We start from the raw sequence: 8,194 nt of genomic DNA, 5'->3' as shown, positions 1-8,194 counted from the left end.
ATAATGTTTTCTTGATAAATCAGAAACTATCCTGTAAATCTGCGCATGTTCAAAAATACCAGTCATTCTTCACATATTTCAGGACCAGGTGGCGTTTGTTTGTTTTTAAGCAACTTTGATGATAGGTTGCAGCATTACTGTTCTCTTAATTTTAGTGTTGAAAGACTGTTGAGGTTTATCTTGTGAAGAAAGATTATTTATCTTCGGTTCTAATTCAGATTTACTTTAACAGAACAATTTAATAATTATTTTTAATAATGGCTTTAATAGTTTTTTCAATAATAAAATTAAGTGCCAAATACGAAAAGAATATATATTTATCAGTGTATTTTGAAAATATAACTTTCTTATTTTCTGTTTTATATTCACTTATTTGCAATCTTAACTTGTTCCTCATTTTCTTCTGTCTAGATCATATATGTTAACATGGCGATAGTGTTGTGGCAAGAAGCCAACACATATCGAGTTCACTGGTGTAGAAATAACTATCATTAACCAATAGTGGATTGAAGAAACTAATACGACCTGTAGCTCAAAATGACTTTTTCTTTTACGTTTATTTTCAAGTGTTTACATCACGCACTTTTTTCCTATTTTTAAATAATTAATCTGCACAGATTATCGGGTAAATATTTAATCCAAATACTCTATAATTATGAATAATAATAGAATAGAAAAAAACACTATATTATGTTAATAAAAAATAACAATAATATTAATAATAGCAACATACTCATTTTATACAGAGATAAATGAATATAACCAATACGGAAATTCTGAATATAAAGAGTACATATTTTTGACAACATTGCAACAATTCGGAGTAGTATTTTCGCCCACATCGTCATAAAGATAGCATCCGTGACGTCATTAGAGTATCTGCCAATGATACATTTTGATAGCATCACGTGAAAGCAAAGTTGAAAAAGGCGACACCTAGTCATGGGGGCAGCAAAGAGAAACAGTTGGTAAAGTGATGGCGCCAGCGTGTCAGTTGAGTCTCAACATTGCACATCACAGCGATCGATTGCTCATTGCCACCTGCTGCGAACATACATAGTGTCTTGTGTGTGTCTCGATTGGCGTAAAGAGCTTCTTTTTCACTATTATACTGGTAAGTTTCACAGTTTTTTCTATTCAAATATTTATTTTTAAAGAATAGACATAATTCGAGTTCACCAATTCGAACCTTCGACATATTTACCTTCGTATCCACGTCAATAATACTACACATTTTACAGTTATATAAACACATTGTATAATTTCCAATATATTATATTTTAAATATTCATAGTAAACAGGATGAAGATTATTGCTTTCTTATCACATTAAATAGAATTATTGTAAAGGGATGAATAAATTAACATTGATCTCTCGCTTATCAAAACACTTGCATAATATTATTTAGCATGTTAATATTGTTTGTTAATTGTAAATTAAACTAATTCACTCAGTAAACTAATTATTATTCCGAACTGCTTTGACGAGAAATCCATCGAAATGAAATTAAATCAATCAAACAGTCATGAAATCTACTTCATATTAACCACGTTTAATATGTAAAAATTTGAAAATATAGCCTATTATTTCGAGAATATCTTCCATTGTCAATTAACTTTCTTAGGTTAATTTATACCAAAAAAAATTTATAACCTTAAAATAACTAATGTCACTCGACATGCGTATTTTTCCTGTATTGACTTCTAAATCAAGCATCAATAATAGATGATCAATAATATCAATGAAATTTCCTCAATAAAATATTTTTTAGTCACTCTGTCCTACTTATTTAATCAATTTAAAAAAGTCCTTTAATTGAATTATACTATTTGATTTTGAAATTTTAATTGAATCAGGCACGTTTTAATTGAATTTATGGAATTTCATTATTTGTGATTGCGGTAAAAGAAAGAAGAGGAGGAAAAAAAGGAAATAAAAAATATATATTGAAAATTTCATACCGTTTTGTAACTGTCCAGCTTGATGGGAAACCAATGTATTTTCCGTAAATCGCAATTCCAGAAGAGCACAAACACTTTAACGTCTTCAATAGGATCAATAATAAGAAACTTCTTTCAACGACTCGTATTCAATGATGTAGCAAGCAATATATACTGTACCATATCTTCAGTTGGATTTAGTGGAAAATCAATGACCAAAAAAAAAAAAAAAGTTGTTCCTCAAAAAAATATGACAAGAAAAATGTTAAATTTGTTATTATATTATATTCCATATAACTTTTACTCATAGATAACTTTTACTAAGTCGTAATAAGGATTTTAGATAACCTTTCAGTCTGGATGCTGGATGGTTTTTGAATGTTTAGAAATCATACAGTCGTTTTTATATAAGAAAGAAATATTTCTTTTCATAATAGACGATTTATATAAATAAAATATTACATTTTTTTATATTTTTTTGTTTAGATTACAACAAAAAAAATTCAATTTTAAATTTGTAAAACTTTTAAATTCTTTTTTTTAATAAAAAAGGTATTTGTTTAGGAGTGTTATAAAAACTTCAAAATAATTAAATTTTAATTATTTTTGTAAAATATACAGATCTTTACTAATTAAAATTTATTGTAATAAAGTAATTTTTTAAAAAATCAATATATTACCCTTTGTTTATCCATTGTTTAGGAAGTTAAATTTAATATTAATCCTATTAAAAATGCAACATAATATAATTGAAAAAAAACTATTTAAAAATATAAAAAAGCATATTTCGTGTGCTTTTTGATATTTTATACACACTTAACTACATTTTTCTTCCAATTTAGAAGATTATTATTCTACACTATTAAAAATACTACTGAAACTTGGCTATTAACATTATTAAAATTGTTAAATTTACTGAAAATCTAAAAGAATTATAATGTCCCTTCCTGGATATTATAGAAAATTAAATTAATTATAATTTAACATTTAATTAGTGAAAGAGATATTCTTGCATAGATATAAATATTTTATTGTTTACATATTAATTGTTTAAACTATTGAAAACAAAGTAATCAGTGTTTCTATCCAATCTTTCTGTAACAATTGTAGTATTGATTGCTCTGTTTTGCTATCTAAACCGGCTGCTTCTCCTTACTGCATTGATTTTAATATTAGCATTTCTTATAGCCACAGTAAGAAAACAATAAAGATATCGAGATTAACAAAGAATATGTTCTTCTATATGACAGATTTAAAAAGTAAAAAAACAAAGAGAAAAAAAATACATCTTTTCTTGCTTGAGATATATCGTGCCTGGGAGATTTCTTCATTGAATTTGAAGCCCTCAGGTTAAAAAATAAAATCTTATTTTTGCTAAGAGATGTTACAGGTTGTTTTATTTAACGATTTGTTTATTGAAACAGAAACATTCTTGAAATTGTCTATGATTACAGCCATTATTTGAATTCTTTCTTAAAATGAATATACAGTTGCCATATTAAACAAACTTTCCACTGTTTATATTAACAATATATCTTTATAAAAATAAAAAATTTACAAGTTTAATTTTTATTAATTTTTTTACACCTTTATTTTCTTTTCGAACTTTTGAATTTAAATAGTATGTGTTAACGATTATATTTAATGTTATAAAGTGCAAATATATTTAATAAATTCTATTAGATATTTTATATTGAAATTTATCTTAGGTAGTGGATCAAGTAATAATTAACTCTGATAAGTTGACATTTATTAGCATAATTATATCAGGAAGTTGGATATTGATTTCATATTATAATAAATTTAAATTGTGGCGATAATAATTAGCATATAAAATTACAGACTAATCTTTCTTAATTCGAAAATTTTTCTCTTTATATTGCTTCTGTACAGTAGATCATATTTCGCATTTTGTAATGTTCTTGCCATGTCAATATTTCTGATAAGAAATCTTTATATAGCAATAAATTGCCAAGAATTTAATGAATTAAATATGAAATATTATATTATAACTTAACAATTAAAATTGTTTTCTCTGTAAAAACACTCTCCGTATACACACAGAACATTATTGTATGGAAATTGTTCTCTTAATAGTTGCATTTTGGTTAAATAAAAAAAGCAATTTTTTAGAATATTTTTGGCTGTAGTTTTCAAATTGCAGGCCTATACATTCCCAATTTAGTCTTTCCATCCGTCTGTTTTTTGTTAATTTCGAGAATGGAGTGAGATAAGTGAAAAGCGAAAAAGCGAGACAAAAATAGGGGTTAGAAGACCCGATTAACTATATACAAATTTCCTGTTTATGAGTAATTATTTTTAATTGATCGTTTATTATTTTAGGTAATATTATATTTATTAGTTTATTGATGAATTTTGAAAAGTATCTAAAAGATAAATTACATTTCAATTTTGATATATATTGGCCTAAATAAATAAAATTTAAATACTCTCTGGAAAGATGTTTATATATAAGGATTATACTGAAAAGGCAATAATAAAAAATGTAAACAAATAAGTTAATATACAGTCGACCCCCTATAACACTTGATAATTCCGTTTTATAAGAATTCCATGTTGTACGAGTCGTACAACATGGAATTCTTATAAAACGGAATTATCAACACTGTTATAGGGGGTCGACTGTACTAATATGCAAATTATACTTTAATAACGAGAAAGTAGGATTAATTCTTAGTTCATTATAAAACAAAATTCATGAAAACAAAATTTTTATTTTTAGAAATAAATATTATATTACCATAAAAAAATTTCATTGCTATAAAATTATGTAATAAATAATTGTTTTAATTACAAATTTTATTATTATTCTATTTAAAATATAGTAAAACCTGTGTAAACAGAAATCGCACAGTTCCAAATATTTTTTTTTTCAGTTTTACAAGTTTCCGTTTTGAACAGGTTTTTTTAACAGAAAATGTTTTACGTTTAGGCAGGTTCCTTTTTTGACAGGTTTTACTGTATATAAAGTCATTTAAATGATTTAGTATAAGATAGAAGTGACATAACTTTTATTATAAAAGTTTTAAATTTTTATATTTTAAAACTATTTATTGAAGAAAATACTTTGGTAATTAATACATTATTTTGTTTTATATAAGATTGAGCTAGACATAAAGGATAATTTGAAGCTTTAAATAATATAAAAATAATTCTGCCATTTACATAAATTGTTGTCTTTCATTTTGTTACACAACTCTATCATTTCTATTTCATTTATAAGTAATGACCTCGTAATACACGCTTTTAAACATAAATTCCCATAATAATAATGTAAATATCATGTCTTTCTAGCAACATATAACACGAAATTATTGACTTCTTGCCTATATATTTTTATATAACATCCTTCTACCGAATTACACTATCTTACATATCAGATATATGATTTACTATAAACAACACTACATCGAAAAGGGAACAAAATATGAATGTATATATTTAAGTTACTTCTTATAAAAGGGGATAAAGAGTAAAAATTGTCTTTGGTTTTATCTTAATGCAATTTTTTTTTTAAATATCAGTGCAAATTCTTGTATTGTAGTAAGAAGCTCATAAAAATGTTTTTCATTTTAAATTTCAGTAAAGCAAGTAAGATTTACAGTCTCTAGAGTTGAGTTAAGGATGCCGTACAATGTCATTACTGTCGTCAGAATGCCTGCAGCATTCACAACATTTACAAAATAAACAATCCATGTTTGCTTTCTGAGTGAGCAGATATTGTAAGAAGAAACTTTAATATAATGAACTATTGCACAAATATTATAATTAAAAAGAGATAATTAAGAAAAATAATTCATTAATATTAAGATTCTTAATCATTTATTTATTATGAAATTTAATAAACACTTAGGCTATTCATCAATGCGAATTGGTATCGTTTGAACCTTTACTCACTCTCATAATTGCCAGGTAAATGTCATCTGAGATCCTCTATCCTAAGAAGGATTGACATGGAAACCAATCAGAGTAACATCCAATCTTACCTAATAATTGTCTCGTTTTTATTGTTTGTTTTTCCGTTGAAAATGGTTACTTACTCATACATAACCGAAAAAATCAATATAAGAAACACAAAAATGTATTAAAATTAAAATAATTACAATCAATTTAATTTTCAAGTTGATCAAAAATATAAAATTTCTGTTCAGAGCTTGTTCTTTTATTCACTTGTCAACTTGACAAATATTGGACTTATACAGGAAAAGGCTTTAGAAGAGTAAAATTAATCACGTCCTTTTTGGATGAATTTCGGGTCTAAATACCTCTCCAGTGTTTGAAAATTCTTATAAACAGGTCCTGAATAAAGTAACGAAGTGAGCGCATTTTTAGTATATTATTATATAATATAATATAATATAAAATTTATTATAAAACAATTTTCTTAGGCACGAATAAAAATCACCTTAATATTAAAATAATATTTCATTCGTTTTAAAAAAGAATTTATAACTTTCTCGGAAAAAAGTTTGAAATTCCGTTGATAATTCCGCATGAAAGATTGTTTTCCAAATAGAAATGCGAAAACTGAATATCAAATTAGCGAAATAAAAAATTAAATAATAAAAAAAATTCTTTGAAATTCAATTTTATAAAGTGGAATATTTCCAAAAATCTTTAACTTTTTACTGTCAATATCGTGATAAATAAATAAAACAAAGTAAATAAAATTAATACGTTATAAATTATAACTTTGTGTAATTTGCTTTTTACCAGTTAGATAATGAAAAGTATTAACTATAACAAACAAAATATATGCTTATCTATCAATGCTAATTCATACATTGAATTAATGATGCAAGGATAATGCAAGGAGGTGAATTTTATTATAATTTTCAAAGTTAATATGGAAATTTTTTTACTATTTTACTATCTTTGAATGTGAAAATAAAGAAATTATTCTTGGATATTTTAGTACGAGGGATGAAATCTCGAATTTCTTACTTTTAATAGAACATTTGAAAAACTTTAAATAGCTAATTTTGAAGCTGAAATAACAAATAATGCACCGAACTTTTTCAATCAACGTTATCAACTTATATTTTTTTTCTTTTACAAATCTCTTTTAATTGTGACTACTTCCAAATGGAAGATTTAATATTCCTTCCTAATATACCTAACAATATATTAAAGTATTATTGATTATTTATTATATAAATTCATTTATCTCGGAGGAAAAAATTTACTGTGATCAAAACCAAAATATATCTTTATTCAATTCAGTATTTATCAAAAGAAAAGAGGAAATATATATATATATGTTTTGATATTTCTATTTATAAACTAATCGAAAATTTAAAAAATTTCAGTCATCAGAAGATGGCTCATTGCCAAAGCTATGGTGATCAATGAGATATATTTTTATAGGCTGTAAATATTATGAGAAAAACTAAATTGGGTTCAAATTTTAATTCATGCTCCCGAAAAAAGTAATTTATTCTTTGGTTAAATTTAGAAAGTTAACGACTTCTTCTTTCTCTTCTTCGACATAATAATTCCTGATAATGTTTGGAAGCAAAGTCTAATTTTTTTTCTATCATTTGCATGTCAAATGATAGAAAAAAATACTTCATGTCCACAACCGAAAATATATGTTTGAATCATAACTTATCACTTTGTAAAATATACAAACTACATACTACAGAATCGAGCATTGTTAGTCGAGTGAAATGACATAATTTATAACCCATTTGTAATTTATTTTTCATTTTTCATCCATCTGATCTTGCTTTATTTTATTTTTAAAAAATATTAAAGATAACTTTATCGATCTAACTTATATATTTCTATTATCAAATTTAGAAAATATAAATAAAAAATGATTAAATGTGAATTAAGTAAACTTGCATTAAAAATTCTTATAATAACATTTATTTTATTGTAATTAATTGATTGCTGGTTCCTTTAAAACAACGTGTCTTGCTTTGTTTACATAAAGAAATCTTCCAAAAATATTTAATTGAAATAGCTCTTTCTTCTTTGAATAATAATTTAGTTTGTTTATTTATATAAATACACGGAATAAATTATAAAGCATAAAAAATGCTTTTATAAAAATAGAAGTTAATATATACATTTTAATATAGAAAACTTAATTTTATTCGTTATTAAAATTAATTACGTTTTCTTTATAGATTATAACATATATTTATATATTATTTATTTAAAATTAAGTAAAATTTAATTTATTTCTATTTCTGAATATTTTTCTTCTATATAAATTGAATATTATG

General features: G+C 24.4%; 1 protein-coding gene across 3 annotated transcripts in view; it reads left to right on the top strand.

Moving 5' to 3' along the window:
- Positions 1-983: 983 nt before the first annotated feature.
- Positions 984-8,194, top strand: part of LOC111631525 (alpha-2A adrenergic receptor-like) — a 56,024-nt gene continuing 48,813 nt past the window's right edge. For 2 of the 3 annotated variants that reach the window (XM_023375790.1, XM_023375784.1), the window contains exon 1: positions 984-1,114. The gene's annotated coding sequence lies outside the window, so the exon portion shown is untranslated. The remainder of the gene's footprint in view (positions 1,115-8,194) is intronic. The other variant, XM_023375798.1, reaches the window with a different exon arrangement.

The sequence above is a fragment of the Centruroides sculpturatus genome, unplaced genomic scaffold (genome assembly GCF_000671375.1).
Source record: "Centruroides sculpturatus isolate CEXI.00-Female unplaced genomic scaffold, Cexi_2.0 scaffold64, whole genome shotgun sequence".
Lineage (NCBI taxonomy): Eukaryota > Metazoa > Arthropoda > Arachnida > Scorpiones > Buthidae > Centruroides > Centruroides sculpturatus.
Note: the sequence above shows the minus strand (reverse complement) of the source record. Positions and strands in the feature narration are given on the sequence as shown.